The 24,320-nt window shown below is 35.3% G+C and overlaps 1 protein-coding gene and 1 long non-coding RNA gene across 3 annotated transcripts in view; one reads left to right on the top strand and one right to left on the bottom strand.

Annotated features, from left to right (window-relative positions):
• LOC148941093 (high affinity copper uptake protein 1-like) overlaps window positions 1–24,320 on the bottom strand; it is a 109,936-nt gene that overhangs the window by 71,441 nt on the left and 14,175 nt on the right. The window lies entirely within an intron of this gene.
• On the top strand, window positions 1,197–22,517 carry LOC148941094 (uncharacterized). Its single transcript, XR_016143247.1, has 3 exons — window positions 1,197–2,408; window positions 16,540–16,662; window positions 22,033–22,517. It is a non-coding gene; the product is annotated as an uncharacterized LOC148941094 (long non-coding RNA).

Genomic DNA, 24,320 nt, shown 5'->3' with positions numbered 1-24,320 from the left:
ACCCTCTCCTTCCCCCACCTACCAGAAAAATCTCCTCTGAAAAAGTCTGTATACTTCCCAATAACCAATACTATATGTTAACATTGAGTAAAGTTCATAACTTTCAGCCCTCCCCCTGGGGACTTTGGGGGATCAAGTCATCCTAAAAGACATTTTTATCATATTTTCGACCATGCTGAACAAAATGGCTATCTCAAAATTTTGATCGGGTCACTTTGGGAAAAAAATGAGCGTGGGAGGGGGCCTAGTTGCCCTCCATTTTCTTTGGTAACTTAAAAAGGGAATTAGAAATTTTAATTTCCGTTCCACTGAGTCCGCCCACGATTTTCTAGGCCCAATGGGTCTATACGATCACCCCGGGTTAAAAAAAAAAAAAAAAAAAAAAAAAAACAAACAAACAAATAAACAAGCCACCGTGTAATTTCATAATGCAAAAAATGGAAAATTCCAAAATTTTTTAGATAGGAGATTGAAACCTCTACAGTAGGGTTCTCTGATACGCTGAATATGATGGTGTGATTTTCATTAAGGTTCTATAACTGTTAGGGGGTCTTTCCCCCTTTTTTCGAAAATCAGCCAAATTTTCTCAGGCACGTAACTTTTGATGGGTAATATTAAACTTAATGAAACTTATATATTTGAAATCAGAATTAAAATCTGATTCTTTTGATGTATCTATTGGTATCAAAATCCCGTTTTTTAGAGTTTCGGTTACCATTGAGCCGGGTCGCTCCTTACTTACAGTTCGTTACCACGAACTGTTTGATCAAAAATCCCCCCGCGATTAAATTTTTACTGTACTTTTATTAAGAACAAGTCAAAAAATCCATTCCTCTTTATTCCGTAAACTGGTGCCTCTGGGCATTAGTATTCATTCTTTGCTGGATTTTTTCCTTCATAATTATTTATGAAGCATTACGAATATAAAACAAGACATCCATTATAAATATAGTAGAACAAAAAAAAAGAATTTATATTGGCAGGTGGTTCGGTGAATGGCACGACAGCGAGAGTTTGTTAGTAATGAGAAAATTTCCATCAGACGAGACGACAGGTTTTATCGACCTGCGTCATTGAAAATCTCTCGGCATTCGTCAGTGAATGCCGTAGTTCCAAGATGAATGCCGATGGAAGCTCTTGGCGACATTCGTTAGGAAACTTTGAAATATAAATATAGGAAACGCTTCACGAAGTGCATTTTTTTGGATTTCTTTATGGTTTTAATAAAGTGATGAGTTACTGAAAGAAACGAGATTTGTTGAAATATGAAAAATTTGATAGATGAATTTGAAGAGGATACATATTTTCAAACTATAGTTTAGTCATTTAGTAAAACAATTATTCTGCAAAGTACTTTGTGGACACGAACTGCGTCTTCTATCAGGTTCCATTGAACGAGTGAAAAAAAAAAGATGCAAGAGCAGGCATTGAACTTTTTTAACATGGAATTTGATGAAAATAAAGTTTTTCCTTGAAGTCAACTGGTGACAAGACACGTTTTTAGAAATGGCAAAAAAGTGAAGTGAACGCCTTCAGTCTTTTTAAAAGAAAGCCTCTGGGAAAATCTCGGCAAGAATTTTGGAACGGTAAAAAGTGGAAGTAAAACCCATATAACAATAAAATAAGGTGGACCTTTCAATGGAAAGTAATTAAAAAGCCGTGCAGAGAACCTTCATTGAAAAAATCATTCACTATAGATATGCTTCAGGAGAATACTGCCTCAAAGAGACAAGGAAATCAATAATAGTATCACAACTACCAAAATCGCAGCTACTCCAACGGTTCCGGTACACAAACTGGGTAGCAGACGAAAAGTAATACCATTGGATCACCCATGCTACGCGTTTCCAAGTGTAATCATCGTTACAACCGTAATTGCATGTAAGCCCAACGCAGCCCCCCCCCCCTCGATACCTGGATATAGCCCTGAGCTATATACACGCGTGTGCTGGTTTGCATTATTATTTGCACTTATTTCTCATTTAAAACCGGATCATAGAGCCAAACAATACAAATTAAAAAACAAACAGCAATATTAAAAGAATTCTAGATAGCCTAGGGCTATACCCAGGCATTAGGGATGGGGGAGAAGAGGATGATTTTAATTATAACGGTAGAAACTATTATATTTGGAAGGAGCGCTGAATGGGGGAATCGACTCGGAATCACTCTTTTTTTCATGTCTGATTTCTGCGTTACACTAGAATTTTGACACAATCTCTACAAAGCAAGCCATTTGAGGACATGATGGACATGGACATGATGTAAATCATGCCCATCCAACTTCTGAACATGATGTAAAATAGTAGATTCTATTTCAAGAAATCCTGGAAAGCTTATGGTTTACTCATGACACCAAAATAGACATACGTGAACCGACACACCGTAGCCTACAAAAATGAGCACAAGTGAGATTTTTATTTATTTATAATTTAGTATATCTATAGCAATCTACTTTTAATCTAGATTAAGCCGCTAAAAACAAATTTAGGTCTATCATATAACATTTTGGTTTTCCTGCTTCAAACAAGATTTTTCAGATAAATAGAACACACTCAGGGGCGGATACACAATTAATGTTTGGGAGGACACCGGTAAAAACTCGGCTCCCACATGACGCATTTTTCCCCCCTCGGCCCCGTAATTAGGGCTATTTCCGAACGTGTTATCCCGACCGCACTCAGGTTCTTGATTTGAGTAAAGCCGGTTTCTTTGTATACATTCGGAAATAATTAGCTTAGGCTGAGTGAGATAAGTTGCTATGCAGGTATATTTTAATTACTTACAGTTACAGGAGCAAATAGACAAGGTCCCAGGTAGAAATATGATGTTATTGCTGGGAGATTTTAACGCCCAGGTTGGTAGAAATAAGGATAGATGGTATCCCAGCTTAGGTAAATTTGGTGTAGGAAAAGAAAACAGTAATGGATACAGACTTTTGCAATTTTGTAGGTATAACAATCTAGTTATAACCAATACGGTGTTTGGTCATAAAATGGCTCATAAGCTAACATGGTATTCACGTGATGGTAAGACAGCAAACCTTATTGATTATGTTATAGTAAAACGAAGACTGGCAGGATCAATAAAAGATACTAGGGTATATAGGAGTGCTGTTATTGATGTTAAAAGTAAAGATCACCATCTAGTAGTGTCAAGGTTTAATTTAAAGCTGAAAAATAGGAAGGGTAACTACCTCCCGATACGTTATGATGCTGGTAAACTCCAAGATGAGAATCGTAGAGATGCTTTCCATGAAAACTTGAATATTTATCTTAAAAGCTTAAAATTTGCCAATGTGACCGATGGTTGGAACCACTTTAGAAAAATTATTTTTGAAGTTGCTGATTGTGTACTAGAAAGGACAACTAGAATTGCTGCTACAATTATTAGTGAAAAAGCTTTAAGTTTAATAGAAATGAGAAAGGACTTGTACAAGAATTATCTCAGTGATAGATCACATGAAAATAAAAGAAATGTAAATAAAGTGGAGAAAGCATTGAAATATGAACTAAGGAGGTGTGAAGTGGAGGCCAGGGATAAAATTGCCGAGGATTTAGAAGATGCAGCTAGACGGCATAATAGTAAAATATTGTACTGGCACGTTAACAAATTGAGAGGTAGTAGTCAATCCGGACTTGTCCCAGTTAAAGATAGGAATGGGGTGGCAACTAGCGATAAGACAAAAGCTAAAGCGAGATGGGCCGAACATTTTGATAGAGTTACTTAACCGAGATAAAGTTGCAGGAAAAAATATAGAGGAAAATGAAAAGGTTTGTGATACCTTGGATGTGAAGGAAGATTTGTTTTGTGAGGAGGAATTAGAAACAGTACTAAAAGAATTAAAGAATAATAAGGCTCCAGGTGCTGATAGGGTTGTAAATGAGTTTCTTAAATATGGTGGCTCTTAGGTTAGAAATAAGTTATTGGAGATTATGAATATGATTTTTGAAAAAGGGGAAGTACCTAACGATTTTAGGAAAACCTTAATTAAGCCACTTTATAAGAAAGGTGATAAAAGTGAGTGTGGTAATTATAATCAAATTCAAAACGATCAGAAATTACTATTAATAGTACACACTAGGCAACGCTATAGCGTTGCCTGTAACGCGTTCTAGGCGGCCTACTCTCCACAATTCTCCAGCAGTATTTTCCATAATTGTGTTACTAAAGTATTATATTTTCATCAGATTTTGGTATATTTCATTCTAATTATCCTAACTGCATTTCTTAAGTGTGATCGGGATAAAACGTAAGTACCAAATCGAATTTTATCTATCTTTGCTTTCAAATTTACAATGTAGTTATTTTTTATGTGATTTCTATTTGCTCTGAAACATGAGTGGCTGAGTGCTTCAAAAGGCTGGGGAGGAAATGTTGGATGTTTTCTAAAGGAACTGGCTAAGGACAGTTTTAGGTTCTTCTTTGACTGACCGCATATCAAACCAATAACTGCACAAAACTACGTTTTGATTCCACTCTAATCATGGGCGCCCATATGGGGGGGGGGGGGCAGGGGGGCTCTTGCCCCCCCCCCTGGCTGAATGATGCTGCCTTATTTTAATATGTTTGTTCTGAGATTTCTATTAAATAGCATTAAAAGTAGCAATTAGACGAAGTTTGCCCCCCCCCTGGAATTCAGCTTATGGGCACCCATGACTCTAATGCTTTCTAGTGCTCCATTTCCTAGTCTTTCTTTTCAATGAAAGAAAGCGTCCTAGTCTGTCTTTCGAATGAAAAAAAGACTAGGACGGTTAGGTCACGTTTTATGGACGATAGTTTGCAATAAATAGTGCCCATTGGCCAACCAGGGAGGGGGGGGGGGGGGCACACAAAGATGAGGACGTTCTCAAATGAGATGAGAAGACGTAATAAGAAAAGATTTAAAGGAAATTGAAACTTCACGTGAGGGACAGTGTTGCCAGATGTCTAGATTGAAATTACGTCGCCATTAAAGGGAAAATACGCCGAAAGCGCCATTTTTCTAGTGAAAAGGCACCGAACGAACGATACCCCCCCCCCCCAACAAAAAAAAGGATTGAATACAGTTTTTACGACCATTAATTTTTTTTTTAAAGCTTTACTGAAAGAAGAAAAAAGCGAAGTTGAAACTTAAAATCAACAAAAATTTGCTTCACAGTCTATCAGAGGCAACGCTATAGCGTTGCCAATAGTAAAGGCCAATATACGGCTCCAATAATTTATTATTTATTTATTATTATTTTTTTTAAGAGGCACTTCATATGGAAGGGGTCGTCGTATAAACTTCAAAGGGGGCTCATTCAATTGGAAATTGAGAGTTCTAGTGCCCTTTTTCAGGGTCAAAAGTGATTGGAAGGCAACTAACACCTCTTCCATGCCCACCATTTCCCCAAACACATCCAATCAAAATTTTGATATAGCTATTTTGTTCTACGTAGTTGATTTCCAGATAGAAATTATGTTTTTTAGGAGAACAATCCCCCTACAGCCCCCAGGGCAAGGGTTGTAAGTTATGCCCTGGGGACATATAAGCTTTTTATAGAAAGCTTTGTCGTAGAAACTTCAAAGGAGACTCATATTGATGGGAAATTCAACGTGCTAATGCCCTTTTTAACATTCGACAGTGATTGAAAGACAAATAACCCCCCTCTCCCGCCCACATTATCCCCAAACACATCAAATAAAATTTGAGATAGCCATTTTGTTCAACGTAGTTGAAAATTCTGGAAATTAGGTCTTTGAGGATAACAACCCCCCACAGGCCTCAGGGCAAGAATTGTAAGTTATGCCCTGGGAGTATATAAGGTTTTTATAGAAAGCGTTGTCGTAGAAACTTCAAAAAGGGCTCATTCAATTGGAAATTTAAATGGCTAGTGTCCTTTTTAATAGTCGAAAGTGATGGGAAGGCAACTAACACTCCTTCCACGCCCACCATTTCCCCAAACACATCCAATCAAAATTTTGAGATAGCCATTTTGTTCAACGTAGTTGAAAGTTCTGAAAATTATATCTTTGAGCAGGACACTACCCCCATGGTCTTCAGGGCAAGGGTTATAAGTTATGCCCTGGGGGCATATATGAATCTTATAGAAGGAATGCTAGTATCAACATCAGAGGGGGCTCATTTGAATTGAAATTGAAAGTTCTATTTCACTTTTTAAGCGTCAAAATATCTCGGAGTGTAACCAGCCCCCCCCCCCCCCTGCGCCCTTTTTTCCCAAATGCATCCGATAAAAATTTTAAGATAGTTATTTTGTTAAAAATAGTTCAAATATCATACAACAAAATTCCGGTGTCGACACCCCCCCCCAGGGCCCGGGGGCAGGCATTTTAAGTTATGCCCTGGGGGCATATATGGTTCTTATGGAAGGGATGCTCGTATAAAGTTCATAGAGGGCTCATTTGATTGGAAATTGAAAGTTCTAGTTCACTTCTTAAGAGTCAAAAGAGATCGGAGGGCATCTAGCCCCCCCCCCTCCACGCCCTTTTTTCTCAAACCCATCTGGTAAGAACTTTGAGATAGCCATTTTTTTTAAATAGTTCAAAGACCATATAACGAAAACTCTGGGGTCGAAAAATCCCCCCAGGGCCCGAGGGCAGGCGTTGTAAGTTATGCCTGTGGGGGAATATATATTTCTTATGGAAGGGATGATCGTAAAAACTTCAGAGAAGGCTCATTTGATTGGAAATTGAAAGTTCTAGTTCAGTTTTTGAGACTCAAAAGAGATTTTTCCCGAATGCATCCAATACAAATTTTGTGATAACCATTAAGTTAAAAATTGTTCAAAAGTCAGATAAAAAAATCAGGTGTTGACACACCCCCCCAGGGCTTGGGGGCAGGCGTTATAAGTAACGCCCCGGGGGATATATGTTTCTTATGGAAGGGATACTTGTATAAACTGCAGACAGGGTTCATTTGCTTGGAAACTGAACGTTCGAGCTCACTTTTTAATAGTCAAGAGATTTAAGGGCAACTAGCCCCCCCCCCCCACACCCTTTTATCCCCAAAACCCATCCGCTTCAAATTTTGAGATAGCCAGTTTTTTTTAAAAATCGTTCAAAAATTAGATAACAAAATTCCGGTCTCAACACAACCCCCCAGGGCCCGGGGGGAGGCGTTGTAAGTATTGTCCTGGGGGCATATATGGTTCTTATAAAAAGGATGCTCGTATTAACGTCATAGAGGGTTCATTTGATTGGAAATTGAAAGTTCTAGTTCAGTTTTTAAGAGTCAAAAGAGATCAGAGGTCAACTATCCCCCCCCCCCCTATAACCCTTATCCCCCAAACGCATCCGAAAAAATTTTTGTTACAAATAATTCAAAGGTCAGATAAGAAAAAACTCCGGTGTCGACACAACCACTCAGGGCCCGGGGGCAGGTGTTGCAATTTATGCCCTAGGGGCATATATGGTTCTTATGGAAGGGATGCTCGTATAAACTTCATAGAGAGCTGTTTGAATGGAAATTGAAAGTTATAGTTCAATTTCTAAGAGTCAAAAGAGATCGGAGGGCTCCTAGCCGGCCACCCCTTTTTCCCCAAACCCATCCGCTACAAATTTTGAGATAGCCTTTTTTTTTAAATAGTTCAAAGGTCAGATAACAAAAACTCCGGTGTCAACACAACCCCTCAGGGCCCGGGGGGCAGGCATTGTAAGCTATGTCCTAGGGCCGTATATGGTTCTTATGAAGAGGATGCTCGTATAAACTTCAGAGAGGGTTCTCGAGTGGAAATTAAAAGTTCTAGTTCATTTTCTGAGAGTAAAAAAAGATCGGAGGGCAACTAGCCCCTCCCGCCCCCCACGACTTTGGGTTTGTCGGATGGATAAACCCATCCGATAAAAATTTAGGTGACCATTTTCTCAAAATAGTTCGAACATCAGATATCAAAACTCCGGGGTCGAAAGCAACCCCCCAGAGCCCAGGGACAGGCGTTGTAAGTTAAACTCTGGGGATAAGTATGGTTCTTATAGAAGGGATGCTCGTATAAATTTTAGAAAGGGCTCATTTGATTTAAAATTTAAAGTTCTAGTTCACTTTTAAAGAGTCAAAAGAGACCAAAGCTTAATCTAGTCCCCCCCCCCACGCCCTTTTTCCTCAAACCCATCCGATAAATATTTGGTTGGGTTTTGACACAAACCCATTTTTTCACTTTGATATTGTTACTTTGATACCAATTTTGATACTTTGATGAACGTTTGATTTTTTCAAAAAAAAAGTTTGATTTTGAAATAAGGAATTTTTTTAATTTGAAACATTTTGCAATCAAAAACGAACAAAAATTAATTAAAAAAAAAACTTTCCGAAAAATGAGTTTTTCAAAGAAAAGTAAAGGCCATTTTAAACTTAAACTGAACAGATAAAAATGTTTTTTAGAATTCAAACTCAAAATGACAAAAAATTACTATTAAAGAATAAATGAAACCCAAAACGAACAGAAATTAATAAACAATCGTAGCAAAAACATACAACAAGTAATAACATAAATGAATAAATAGATCTTAAAGCGAGTAATACTTAGATTGAATATGCAAATAAGCTTAAAACGAAAAAAAAAATATTTTGCTATTGAAGTATAAATGAAAGTTAAAACGAACAGAAATTAAAAAACAATCAATGCAAACAAACATATATGTATATATACATATATATATATATATATATATATATATATATATATATATATATATATATATATATATATATATATATATTAAGATTTGAAAATTTATTCTATTTTTAGCAGAATAAAATAGAAACGAAACAAATTTTGCTAGACGGTATTTTGTATTTAAAAATTAAATAAGTTAGATATCTTCATATATGCAGTATCTAAAAATATAGAAAATAAGTTAGGGAAAACTCAACTGGAAATCTAATTATGTACAATTTTTCACTGACAGTATTATTTATAAGTCACCAAATTTAATAGAAAGCTAAATTTTTATTATAAAAGATTCCTTTATTTAAAAAAAAAAAATTCTCTACTATGCAAAGGTTAAAATTCTCCTGAATTTTATCGTATGATTCTAAAGAGTTGCAATTCATTTGAGCAAACAGAAAACTGTTTCCAAGTCAATTTCCAAGAAAATCTTAAGCAAATATTTTCAGCTAGAAAAGATGCAATTAATGCTGACTTTCGTTTGAATTCGGTTACGCGAGAAGTGTAATGTAGCCCCAAAGACAGAACAAAACTTCTTTATTTGATAGTTTTTCATATTAGACAAAAACACTGATAGCTTAATACTATGTAAACTAGAATACTTTTAAACTGCGTCTAGACATCAAAATGCAGAACTATAGTCCATAATCATACTTCTTTTCAAGTTTACTGGGGATACAACGTTGAGGAAAACAATTTAGAGGGCCAACTTCCCCTATCTGTCCCAGATACTTGAATGGAACGTTGACTCCAAAAAGGCACAGTTAGGATGCTAGTTCTCACTCCCAAGAGAGGTCAGTTCAGATCGTACAATCCCATCAGAAAGATGCCTTGACTACCAGAATACTAATTTTGACTAAGTTTGGTTGAGATCTCCTGGTCATTGTTTTGATGACGTGAAAAGGGGACTTCACTTTCCTTTCCCCATAGAGGTCCGTTCAAGTTCCCAAAAAGTTGCAGCTAAGATATTAGATCTTACTTTCCACCAAGTACCCCCTGATATTTCATTCTGGTAAATGTCCCGTAGCCAAAAATTAAGGGACCCCCTTTCCCACATAGGCTGGATCGGGCATAAACTCTAAACATCAAGAACTAGGACACTTATTCTTACTTCCCATTAAGTTCCTTTAAGACCTGATAATCCGTTCCAGCCGGACTTTCAGGATAATTTCGCAATAACAAGGATTCAAGAACACCCTCCTTTCGTAGAAGTCGAATAGGGCACTAAATCCCAAAAGGCACAACCAAGTCAGCTACTCAGGCGTTCAAGCAATTTGGAGTCGAGGTCTAATGCCCGATTCTGCTAGCTGTTGAGACGATCCTTCTCTTTTCCCTCCCCTCTTTTCCTTTACCCTTCTCTTTCCCTCCCCAATGAAGGTTAGATAACGTTCGGATCCTCAGATAGTTTAACTAGGACAGTAATATCTGCAATTTCAGCAACTTTTGTTGATATAAAGCAAACCTTTCTGGTAAATGGCCTAGTGACAAGAATTTAGGAAACCACACTGATCGTGATAGGTTATAGTCATAACCAATAAACAGTCATAACCCCCAGACCACAACTAAGAAATTTACTCATACTTTCATTAGTTTGGTTGATATCCAACAACTGTTCTTATACTGACACGAAATTATTCCCTCCCTTTTTCTTTCTCCATCATAGGTTGGATTGGGTTCTGACCCCCAAAACGCATAGCTAAGCATTAGCTCTTAATTCTCTCTAAGTATGGTCAAGATCCGGCAATCACTTTTTGTAGATGCTCTGATGACAGAAATTTAAGAACCCCGTCCCCCACAGAAATAAAACCATGCCCAGACCAGATCTACCCATCAACCCATCGACCTGATATCCCAAAACACATATTTGTACAACAGTTCTAACTTCGTTTCAAATTCGGGTTAAGATTTGAAAAATCCTTCTATTATGTATGTAAACGACAAAATTCCCCCCTCCCCCTACAATTCAGATTGCAGCAGATTTTTCCAATCTACTTCTTGCCCAAAGATTTATATGCTTAAGAAATTTCCCAAAGTTTTATCGAAATTTCATTCAGAAACAAACAAATTTTGAATTTTAGATTTTTCATTGTCTATTCTAGAATTACTTTCAAGAAATCTAAAGCTCTACAAAATTTTCGATCTAATTTCATGAAGAGATAACCCTATGTTCTACAAGAATCCAACCCTAGATGACCCTTAAGAAGTATACTTTTGGAGCTGAGACAGCCTTTCGACTATTTAGCAGAATGAAAAAAGAAAATCACTTCTGTTTTGTATTTTCTGGAAAAACTGCCAGAAATTTTGTAAAATTCAGATGATGTTTATGATCCTCAAATTGAGAATATTTTCCGAATTTCCATCTCTTTTTGTTGTCAAACTATAAACCGTTGATCGCAAAAAAAAAAAAAAACCAAAAAACACCAAAAAAAAAACACACACAACAAAACAACAACTATGAAAACAGTGGTTTCCATCCACACGGGATCCTACAGATTTAATTAGTAGCCCCCGGGCCACATTTTTATCACATTTGTCCATAAAATCGTAATTATGTCCGACTACTGTGCCAGTTCTGAATGCCTTTCTTAATTTCTTGAGTTGAACAATGCTTAACCTTCAAGTATACAATTTGTGATTCATCAATCAGAGTTAAGATTTAAGGCATAATTTTTAAAAACTAGAAAAGATGGATATTTAAAAAAGAGTTTTTATATCTGTAACATAATCTAGTAAAGATACAAAGACATGCCATAAGTAGAGAACAATTCAAAGCAAATTACTGTTGATACAAGCTCCTCATACCAATTCTTTGCCACTTTAATTTTCTGCTTCTAAAACATTATTGTGACGCTAAAATCAAGAAAAAACATTTTCTTGATATGACTTACAAACTAAATAAACGAACATTTATTTGAAATATTGTAAGAATCATAGCGCCATATCCTGCGAACCTAGAGATATTGTAGGACCGTATCTGAAGCTCCCTACCTATCAATACAAATTTTTCGTTTGTAAATCTTAAGGCAGGGCTCTACCGGCCCTCCCCCAAATGGTGCGCCTGCAGAAAGCGTGAACATAATTTATTATAGACTTTAACGATTTGGGAAATCACATTAGAATAATCTGTATTTGGATATGAAAAACGGGTCCATCTTTGACGAGCAGGGTTGCCACCCTCCAATGATTTATCACTATTTCTAGTGAGTTTTATATTGCCCAAACGAAAATTCACTAAATCAGCTCATATATCACTAGATTACTGAAAAAAATCAACCAAAACATCACTGAAATCTAGTGATTTTTTTTTTCACCGGGTAATAACTCTGTTGACGAGTCTTCTGATTCGTTTTGTTTTTCTTTTAGCAGCAGTCCCCCATTTATTTTCCTTTTGCAAAATGGAACACTTTATTTTAGCTTAAATTTGCTTTGCGTAGAGAATAAAAAGCGAAAACATTACAAAATAATTTTATTTTTATAAGAACATGTTAGCTTATTATACCATCAATTTGTTCCGCATAGATGAATCAAAAATCAAAATAATAATTAAAAAAATATATATGTTTTATTATTTGATTGCACCTATGTAAGGCAATACGTATAAATCCCATTATGTGGGGGAGGAGGGCGTCAAATTCATTGAATAGGGGTGAATTACAGGTAGCTGAAAAACATTTCATTTCATTCATAAAACTTGTTTTTTTTTATCGGCAGATGCGGAGAATAATTCTCATGATTAAGCTTTGTCTTTCACAAAAAAAAAGATGGCAGCACTTAGTTTTTTTTTTAGTATGCCACTAATTGCAGCATAAACACTCACAGAAAACAGTAACTATGTTGGTTCTCGGAGACTATATCTCTTAATAATAAAAAAAAACCTTCATTTTTGTCTTTCATAGGCAGCGCAATAGCGCTGTCACAGTAAAAAACTATGTTGGTGAAATGTATTATTTTTTTTCTTTTCTAGACCAGGTCACTTCTTATCGAAGGAGCTGTTATCGAAACTTCAGAAAGAACTTATACAACTAAAAATTAAAGTTGTTTGTGCCCTTTTAATAGTCGAAAGTGATTGGAGGGCAACTAACCCCCCTCTCACGCCCAGCTTTTCCCTAAACACATCCAATCAAAATTTTTAGATAGCAACTTTGTTCAGCGTAGTTGCTTTCCAGATAGAAATTATGATTTTGAGGAGGAAACTCCCCCACAGCCCTCAGGGCAAGGGTTGTAAGTTATGCCCTGGGGGTATATAAGGTTTATCTAGAAAGCGTTGTCGTAGAAACTTCAAAAAAGGCTCATTTGATTGAAAATTCAAATAGATAGTGCCCTTTTTAATAGTCGATAGTGATTGGAGGGCAACTAACCCCCCTCTCACGCCCACATTTTCCTCGCACATATCCAATCAATAATTCGATATAATCATTTGTTCAATGTAGTTGAAATTTCATGAAATTGCGTCTTTGTTGATGACAACCCCCCACAGCCCTCAGGGCCTGGGTTGTAAGTTATGCCCTTGAGGCATATAAAGTTTTTATAGAACGCGTTGTTGTAGAAACTTCAAAGACGGCTCACTCGATTGGAAATTGAAATGGCTAGTGCCCTTTTTAATAGTCAAAAGTGATTAGAAGGTAACTAACACCCCTTCCACGCCCACCATTTCCCCAAAAACATCCAATCAAAATTTTGATATAGCTATTTTATTCCACCTAGTTTAAATCTCAGGAAATTATACCTTTGATTAGAACACTCCCCCCACAGTCTTCAGGGCAAGGGTTATAAGTTATTCCCTGGGGGCATATAAGTTTTTATTAAAATCTTTGTCGTAGAAATCTGAAAAAGGGCTCATTCGATTGGAAATTCAAAGGGCTAGTGCCCTTTTTAACAGTCTCGAAAGTGATTTGAGGGCAATTAACCCCCCTCTCACGCCCACCTTTTCCCTAAACATATCCAATCAAAAATTTTAGATATCCGTTTTATTCAACGTAGTTGAAAAATTTGGAGATTAGGTCTTTAAGGATGACAACCCCTCCACCCCCACAGCCCTCAGGGCAAGGGTCGTAAGTTATGCCCTGGGGGCATATAAGATTTTTTATAGAAAGCGATGTTGTAGAAACTTCAAAACGGGCTCATTCGATTGGAAATTGAAATGGCTAGTGCCCTTTTAATAGTCGAAAGTGAGTGGAGAGTAATTAACCCCCTTCTCACGCCCACCATTTCCCCAAACACATTCAATAAAAGTTTAGAGATAGCCATTTTGTTCAACGTAGTTGGAAGTTCAGGAAATTATGTATTTAAAGATGAAAAACCCCTCAGAGCCCCCAGGGCAAAGGTTGTAAGTTATGCCCTGGGGGCATATAGAGTTCTTTTAGATAGAGTTGTCGTAAAAACTTCAAAAGGGGCTCATTCAACTGGAAATTGAGAGGGCTAGTGCCTTTTTTAATAGTTGAAAGTGATTGGAGAGCGACTAACGCTCCTCTCACGCCCACCATTTTCCCAGACACTCCCAATCAAAATTTTGAGATAGTCATTTTGTTTCAGGTAGTTGAAAGTTCTGGAAATTAGATATTAGAGGCTGACAAACACCCTCACAGCCCTTAGGGTATGGGTTGTAATTTATGCCCTGGGGGCATATAAGGTTCTTATAAATAGAGTTGTTGTAAAAACTCCAAAAGGGGCTCATTCAACTGGAAATTGAGAGGGCTAGTGCTTTTTTTAATAGTTGAAAGTGATTGGAGGGTAACTAACCCCTCTCTCACGCCCACCATTCCCTCAAACACATCCAATCAAAATTTTACGACAGACATTTTGTTCAACGTTCCAGAAATTTCTGGAAATTATGTCTTTGAGGATGACATCCCCCCCAGCCCTCAGGGCAAGGGTTGTAAGTTATGCCCTGGGGGCATATAAAGCGTTGTCCTAGAAACTTCAAAAGGGCTCATTTGATTGGAAATTGAAAGGGCTAGTGCCTTTTTTAATAGTTGAAAGTGATTGGAGAGCAACTAATGCTCCTCTCACGCCCACCATTTTCCCAGACACTTCCAATCAAAATTTTGAGATAGCCATTTTGTTTCAGGTAGTTGAAAGTTCTGGAAATTAGGTATTAGAGGCTGACAAACACCCTCACAGCCCTTAGGGTAAGAGTTGTAATTTATGCCCTGGGGGGCATATAAGGTGTTTATATAAAGTGTTTTCGTAGAAACTCAAAAAGAGCTCATTCGATTGGAAATCTAAAGGCCTAGTGCCCTTTTTAATAGTCGAAATTGATTGGAAGGCTTGACTTTTTATAGTAAAGATTGATGTGGGTATAATGTATTATTTTTTTGTTGTTGTTTAGACCAGGGCACTTTGTATAGAAGGAGTTGTCGCAGGAACTTCGAAAAGGGCTCATCTGATTGAAAATAGAAAGGGACGATGCCTTTTTTAATAGTCGAAAGTGATTGGAGGGAAACTAATATTCCTCCCACGCCCACCCTCCCAATTGCCTTTATGTTTAAAAACTAAATATTGCCATAAGATTAAATCAAAATGCACTGTCTTAAGCTAATTACCAATAAGGCATCTCAGCAGTATCCCAAGAACGACTGAGGGTATTATGTTCAAACTTTCGGGGCTACTTCTGCTCTTAAAATTTATCAAAATAGCGTAAGTGTATCCAAGCTATCAAAGAAAGTAAACCGATTTGTTTTGCGAATGGTATCAAGTTTTCTGTTTCAGGTCAACTAGAGGAGGTGTGAAACTAAAGTAAACACTACTATGTGTGTCCAGATTTTTAAGAGGGTGTTAGTTGCTAAAAATTACAGAAAATTTTTCTCCAGCATACAAATAGCAGGCCAAACTATAAATTCTTAAAGAAACGAAAAGATTTAAAGTTTTATTTTCTTTTTCCCTGAAAAGACTATGTCAATATAAACCGAACAGAAATTAATTAAAAAAACTTTTTCCACAAAATAAGTTTTTCAAGGAAAAGTAAAAAACTCCATTAAACAAAAACTGAGCAAAAATAAAATCAAATAATCTACCAAACGTGAAACTACCACAAATCAGCATCAATAAATAAATGAAACCCAAAACGAACAGAAATTACAATAAATAACAGAGTCAAACTCAAAACGAGCAGAAATTAACATAAGTTGGGCTCAAAACCCCTATGCCTTCCCAAGGCCAGAACATAATTTGCACTTTACTGAAAAAAATACAAATGAATGTGCATTGTCAGTTTAATATACATATACTGATATTTAGTAATCAAAATGTTAATATTATTTGATTATTAAAGTTATAAAGTAAAAACATTTATATTTTTTCAGTAAAGTGCAAATTTTGTTCTGGCCTTGGGAAGACATAGGGGTTTTGAGCCCAACTTATGTTAATTTCTGCTCGTTTTGAGTTTGACTCGGTTATTTATTGTAATTTCTGTTCGTTTTTGGTTTCATTTATTTATCGATGCTGATTTGTGGTAGTTTCACGCTTGGTAGATTATTTGATTTTATTTTGCTCATTTTTTGTTTTGTTTAATGGAGTTCTTTACTTTTCTTTAAAAAAATTATTTTGTGGAAAAAGTTTTTTTAATTAATTACAAAAAAAAAGATGACAGCACCAAGTTTTTTTAGTATGCCGATAATTGCAGCAATACTCACAGAAAACAGTAACTATGTTGGTTGTCGGAGACTACATCTTTTAATAATAATAATAATAATAAAAACAGAAAGAAGAAAAGATGGCTAAGTCAGTGTTTTCATGGTCAAGCCTCTTGTTTTCAAGAGTTACACTTTTGGAAGAAAGTGTAATATTGATTAAAAATAATGCTCATATTGGACTTGAAAAAAAAGTTCTAGATCTGATTGTCTAGTGGAGATGTCTGTTAAGTAGCATGAAATTATTTTTGAATTCCTTCTTTTTTCAGATGCCAACTTTTACAATACTGAAAAACAGATTTTTGACAAGTTTTTGCAAGAAGGCAAGTAAAGACCGTTTGTCATAGGCAGCACAACAGTGAAGCCTAAGTAAAGAGTGATATGCCTCCAAGGTAATATTTTTTTTCTTTCCCCAGACCACTTTGCATGGAAGAAGTTGTCGTATAAACTTTGGACGGGGCACACTCAATTGGAAATTTAAAGTTCTGCTGTCCCAAAATCCCCTAAACACACCCTTCAAGATATTTTTTTTTTCTCCAAATCACTTCTCGCGGAAGAAATTGTAGCGGAAACTTTGGAGGTGGGTCACACGATTTGAAATAAAAAGGTTTCCTGTGATGAAATGACCCCAGCAGGCACTGGGACAAAAGCAGTAAATTAGGCAAACTGTTCAATTTTTACATATTAGATTTTTTCATGAAGGCGGGGGGGGGGGGATAATTGATCTTGGGTAGATCCGAAAAGGCTAAGGATATTAAGGTGAAACCACAGGAAATGTCGAAGAGGATGTCGAACACAATCAAGTGACAATATGCGCAAAATTTGTTAAGCTGAAACTATTAGGGCACGTTAGGGGGAAGTTGGCATAAATCAAAAGACATTACGTGCATCCAGGTTGTCAACAGGGAGTATTTGCAATATCTCAGGAATGGCTAACAGAAAATAGTTAAAAATTTCAGGCAATAGTAAGGGGATGTTGATCAAAACCATAAGACAATATGTACATCCAGGTAGATAAAAGATCGGACCTACAATATATCAGGAATAGCCTATGAGACTTTCTCAGCATGATGTTAAGGGGATGTTGAATTAAATCAAAAGACACAAAGTTCATCTAGGTTGGTGTATTTGCAAACTCTCAGAAACTACTAAGGGTATTTAAATGAAAATTTCAGGGCATGTTAAGGGGGCTGAATTAAATCAACTGACACTATGTGCATCGATACTGTTTAAAGGGTGTGTCTGCAATATTTCAGGAACAGTTAAGGGTAATAAGTTAAATTTAAGGCCCCATTAAACTAAATCGAAAGACCCTACATGCATCTAGGTTGTCAAAAAACGCGTATCTGAAATATCTCAGGACAGGTAAGGGTATTTAGTTGAAACTTTTAGAGAATGTTTAGGGGAATGTGGGAGTAAACCAAAAAACACTATATGCATCCAGATTGTCAAATATGTACCATAAATATCTCAAGGACGGCTAAGGGATCAAGTTGAAAATTTTAGGAAATGTCGGACTAAAATGAAGACAGGGTGTGCATCCAGGTTGTTAAAAAAGGCATATCTGCAATATATCAGGAACTACCAGAGGAAATTAGTTAACACTTTCAGGTAATATTGAGGGGGGTGTTAAACTAAACCAAAATACACTATATTGATTGGAGTGGTGCAAAGGGCGCATCTGTAATATCTCAGGAACAGTTAAGGGTATTAAGTTGAAACTTTCAGGGCATTTTGAAGGGGACGTTAAATCAAAAGACACTATGTGCATCCATGTTGAAAAAAATAGATGCACATTGATTACATTGAAACTCCCAGGGCATGTTGAGAGAGATGTTGAAATACAAAATCAATAAGAGTTCCAAATAGGGATAGGTCCTTTTATTAGACAGTGAAACAAAAATATAAACAATGACTAAATATTTTGATGACACATATGGTCATCATCATCAGTAGAGTTACTAACATATCAAAATTAAAAAAAAACTGTATTTATACTAAACAAAATAATCACTTCAGGGCCAAAGCAAGTTACCGGTTCATTGACTTAAAAAGTTCACTGTTCTTGAGTTTTATAACACTGCAATGAATAAAGGTGGTACAATTTTCTTCAAAATTGTAGGTCAAAGCAGGTTACCGGTCCATTGACTTAGAAATTTCACTAACTGTTCTTAAATTCTGTAATACTGAGTTGTACATTCTTCTTAATATAAAAGAAATAATGTTGAATTTCATTTTAAACAGCATTATTTCATTTTTAATTAGAAGAATGTTCAACGCAGTATTACAGAATTCAAGAACAGTTAGTGAACTTTTTAAGTCAATGAACCGGTAGCTTGCTTTGACCCTGAAGTGATTATTTTGTTTAGTATAAATACAGTTTGTTTTAATTTTGATATAGTAACTCTACTGATGATGATGACTGACAGTGGCATCAAAATATTTAGAGTCTTTGTTTTATATTTTTGTTTCACTGTCTAATAAAAGGACCTATCCCTATTTGGAACTCTTATTGATTTCGTCATAGAAAAGGCAGTGTGGTCATGGAAAAAAATACTAATGTTGAAATACATTAAAAGACACTGTATGCATTCAGGATTTCAAAGGGGCGTATCTGCAATATCTCAGGAATGGATAGAGGCATTAAGTTTAAGCTATCAAGGCATGTTGAGAAATAAATTATGACACTACATGCATCCAGGTTGTCAACAGAGAGTATTTACAACATCTCAGGAAGGGCTAAATGTAGTAAGTTGAAACTTATAAATCATGTTGAGGGAGTACTGAACTAAATCAACAGACACTACGTGCACCCATATTGTTAAAAAGAACATATCGATCATATTTTAGGAACACTAAGTGTATTAAGACGAAAGTTTCAAGGAATATTGAGGCGATAGTGAACTAAATCAAAAGGCACTCCAGGCATCCCAGTCGTCAAAAGGGCATACCTCCTGTATCTCACGAACAGCTAAGAGCATTAAGATGAATCTTCCAGGGTGTGTTGAGGGGGATGTTGAACTATGTCGAAACGAAGCATGTGAATCCAGCTAGTCAAAAAGGTATGTCTTCAATATCTAAGGGATGGCTAAGGGCATAAATTTGAAACTTCAAGGGGATGCTGAACTATAACAAAGACATTGTGCGCTTCCAGGTTGTCAAAAGGGCGGATCTACAATATCTAATGAATGACTAAAGGTTTCAAATTGAAACTTTCAGGGAATGTTGAACAAAACCAAAAGACTCTATGTGCATTCAGTTTGTCACAAGGGCGTACCTTCAATTTTTAAGGAACAGTTAAGGGCGTTTTAGTTGAAACTTTCAGGGAATGTTGATGGATGTTGAACTAAATTAAAAAACACTATATGCATACATGTTGTCAAAACGGCTTAGCTGCAACATCCCGGGAACAGCCCAGCATATTAAGTTAAAACTTTCAGGGCAAGTTAAACTAGATCAGAAGACATCATGTGCATTTAGATTGACAAAATGATGTATCAATAGTATTTCACAAGCAGTAAAGGGGATTAAGTTGAAACTTCCAGGGGATGTTGAACTGAATCAAATAACAATATGTGCTTCCCGGTTGTCAAAAGAGCGTACCAGCAATATCTCAGGCACAGCTAAGGGTATAAATATACAGCTTATGGGACCCAGCTGAAACTTTCAGGGAATATTAAGTGGGGGATCAAGTAGATTTTAAATTTTCATTTAGGGGAACGCCTTTATTTCAGTAATATACCCTCTACCCACCCTTTCAAAGTTATATAGTACAGCTGTTATTAGTATTTATTGCAAAATTTTGTCAAAAATAAAAATAGCAAGCCATAATCTTGATTTTTAAAATCCAAGCAGAAAAACTAAACAAGACTTTACAAATACCCATTTCATAAACCAGTCAAAACAACCATGTCTAGTTAAAATTAATTTAAAACAAAAAATTTTTCCCAAAAGAAGCTTTTCAAAGAAAAATAAAGAGCTACATTAAACCAAAGGCGATTAGAAATAAAGTCAAATAATAATTCAAACAATCAGAAATTAAAATTAACAAATAAAAAAAAAACAATAAATGAACAAAAATTATAATTAATAATCAAGTCAAGCTTAAAATAAAGAAAATTTATGACAAACAGGAGTACTAACACCCCTAAGTCCTCTAAAAACGAGAGTGTCATTGGAGCTTTATATATTTTAAACCCTTTCTCTTCTACAAGGTTAACAATCCAAAATTGTTGAGTCTTCAAGGAAAGAATTTCATTATATATTAAACAGTAGATCAAAATTTAATAGTTTTTTTTTAGTTTTAGTCATTTACTTTTATTTATTATTTATTTTTTTAGTTAATTATTTATTTTTATTTGGTTATTTATTTTTATATGCTTTTAGTTATTATTATTTATTTTTTAGTTTTTTTTGCATATCTCACGAAGCCATAAGTTTGTGTATTTAAACAAAGTCTTACTTTTAGAAATCCTACTACTATTACTAATAACTTACTGCAGCACCAAACCGCCTGAGGCCAGTACAGATATGCACTCTCCTTCTCCATTACAATCTATTCAAAGCCTCACTCTTTACAACCCCCCAAGAAGTTCCAATTTTCCTCAAATCCTTCCTTGTAACCCCCTTCCACTCGATTCCGGGACGACCAGGATTTATTTTGACCCTACATGTTTCAAACAGTTCGTGATACCAAGCTTTAAGTAAGGAGCAACAGGGCTCAATAGCTACCAAAACTCTAAAAAATGGAATTTTGATATTGATAGATATATCAAAAGATTCTAACTTATTATGCTGATTCTAAATATATAAATTTCATTAGGTTTAGTGTTACACATCAAACACTACAAGCCTGATAAAATTTGCCTGATTTTCCAAAAAGGAAGGGAACACCCCTTAAAAATAGAAGAATATTAATAAAAATCACACCATCAGATTCAGCATATCAGAGAACCTAATTTCAGAGCTTTCGACCTCCTGTCTGCAATCTTCAGCAACTTATTTCTAACCTCATAACCACCATATTTAAGAAAGTCATTTACCACACTATCAGCATCTGGGGTATTATTATTTTTTTAATCCTTTTAGTACTGTCACCAATCCTTCATCACAGAATAAATCTTCCTTTACATCTAAGGTATAAATACCCCTGAGATTGGCCCAGTAAACCCCTCCTAGAGAATGCTATGGCATAGAAATAATCTTTACTTTAGGATTTGAACCCCTCAACTGCCCCAATCTGGCACCTGGGTAGAACTGCAATAGATTTGATTATTTTTTGCCTGACTAGAATTCTTATGACCTTTTAGCGGTTAGAATAGAATCATGGTTACTTTTGTTTATGGCTTGACAGATATGTATAAATGTGGGTCAAAAAGGAGTCCAAAACATGGGGCTATTGCCCCATTTGGAGCAAAACATACTCCTTAATATGTGGTAGAAGCTGCAACCTAGACAATGGATGGGATCCCTACCTCTGAATCTACACAGAGGTAGATCCAGAGGTAGAACCAGAGGTTATATCCCCTAATTACAGGCCAAGGAGCCTTTGGGGGGACTAGTACAGTATATTATTGCATGTATATTGATAATGAATAAAATCTTATCTTATCTTACCACAGTAATTTAATTGAAAACTATTCTAGAGCTATTCTATTTGTGCTTTTGCTATATACCAACAGCATTTTTTTTATTTATTTTTTTTTTGCATTGAATTATAACATATTTCTACCTTTTGTTAATTTTTCTGCTTTTAATTTCAGGACAAAAACAGCAACTAGCTCCAGTTGGCAATCAATGAGATTGCCAACTGGATGGCGATCAATGAGATTCAATGAATCAATGAGGGAGGAAGTCTCAAGAAATCTGAAGGGCATAGAAAGACTAATTTTACACATATATATATATTTTGAGAACATTTTTTAAAACATTTTACAGCACTTGTATGATATACCCACTACTTAATATTCTTTATCTAATTAGAACTTAAGATTTTCCACAATTTTGGGATCAAAATATGATGAACATATAGTACTTAATTAACAAAATTATGGGAAATACCAAAATCATGGAAAATCCAAGGTTCTAATCAGATGAAGAATATAGATGGTAGGGGGTATATCATACAAGTACCCATTTTACATTTCTTTTAACATGTTTGTATTTTAATAAACTTTCAAATTTTAATGTAAAGTAACAAATATTCAGTTGAGGAAATAAAAAGCAAATAAGAAATGATTTTGGAGAACATGAAAGTAGGCCTACTGTGGACGTGAAAGAGCATGAAAATACTATCCCATAACTTGTAAAATGACATTTGTTGGAATTAAGTTAAAACAGCACATTATAAAAAAAAGTTTCTTCTTAGGTATAATAATTAAGTCATATATAATATATACATTATACTTTATATACTTAAATATATACTTTATATACTTAAGCATTATTAATTTATATACTCAAGTACATAAATTAAGTCATAATAAATCACACTTGAAACAAACAGATATGACTCTAAATGAATAAACAAAAACTTAAAATGAACAGAAAATTATCTCACTAAACTAGAAAATAGCAGATACTACTGTACTATAGATGAATCCTAAAATGAACAAACTAAAAGGTATGATCAAATTGAATCAATGAACAAAGTTACCAAAAATAAAAGTGATGCATCTGCTTCCTTAAGACCAGAGCATCATTTACACTTCACTGAAAACAATTTGTGTTTCAAGTATTGGTAGTCTGTTTCTATTTGGCATAACATGAAGAAAAACAACACACAAAAAAAAAACACAATGATAATCAAGGTGTACAAATCAGCATTACAATAAATAACGGTGGGGTAAAATTGGGTAGTGTTGTTACAACACTAAAACAGTAGTTTTGTAACTCGTAAAATTGGTCATGGTAAAATTGGGTATTTTACCATAATTGTATGAATCCTTGTAAAATTGGTATTTTACCTATTTTACCTGTATTTTATTGGTATCTTAGATACTTTACTGAGATCTGTCAATGACAATTGTCAATAGAGCTTTCCTGGAAACAATATATATTCTGAACAGTGTTGTTTTATTTGCATAAACATAAACTACAACAAGAGCAATTATATAAGAAAGAAAATCATGATAGTAATCAAAATTAAAACATTTTAAAATGAGAAATTTTTAGTCAAAAGTTGACATATCTAGTTAGGAAAAAATTGCCATTTGACCCCCCCCCCCCAAATATTTGTCTGACTCGTAAAAAACGTACTAAAAATGAATATAAACAATTTTGTATGCGTTTTTGTAGTTTTTTTGTACCCCCCCCCCCCCAAAAAAAATATATTTTGTACCCCCCCCCCCCCCAAATAAAAAAAATCTGGATATGGCCCTAAATGTGTTTTCTTTTTATTCTTCTTTTTTTTCTTTGTTACTAACAGGGTCCTGGAACATCATAGAGTTTTTAAGGGCTCATTCAAAAGCTAATTTTTATACCTAATTGTTTCTCCTAAATTTAATTTGATTATGCCATCATAAACTGCCATACAACATCTAAAACATTCTTACATCTAGTCACTTTGTAAATTGGACTTGAAAATATCAAAAAGCGCCATATGGCAACCATAAAGTGCCCTTTGGGTACTATTTCCAGAATGGAAAGGCTGGGAAGAAGGAAAAGGGGACTATCATAATTTGTATAGTTGAAAATCTTAATTCAGTGGTTTAAAATCCCTCATCCCAGCCCCATTAATACTCTTCATAAATATCCTACTGACTACTGCAGAAGGCTACTATAACACAATAGAGAGCTGTTTAAGAGATCATTTAAAAGCTAAACTTTTATACCTAATTGCTTTTTATAAAGTCAACTTGTTGACACCATCATAAAGAGCCAAATGGCAACCAATAAAGTGCACTTTGGTCACCATTTCCACATTGGAAACACTGGGAAGAATGATAAGGGGACTACCATAAATTTCATGGTTGAAAACCATAATCCTAAGGTTTACAATCCACCCTCTTCTATAGTTCACCTCCCAGCCCCCTTGATATTCTTCATACTA

This window comes from Artemia sp. Qi Xiang Cuo, chromosome 18 (assembly GCF_049724085.1).
Source record: "Artemia sp. Qi Xiang Cuo chromosome 18, ASM4972408v1, whole genome shotgun sequence".
NCBI lineage: Eukaryota > Metazoa > Arthropoda > Branchiopoda > Anostraca > Artemiidae > Artemia > Artemia sp. Qi Xiang Cuo.
This window is presented reverse-complemented; position numbering and strand designations above follow the sequence as displayed.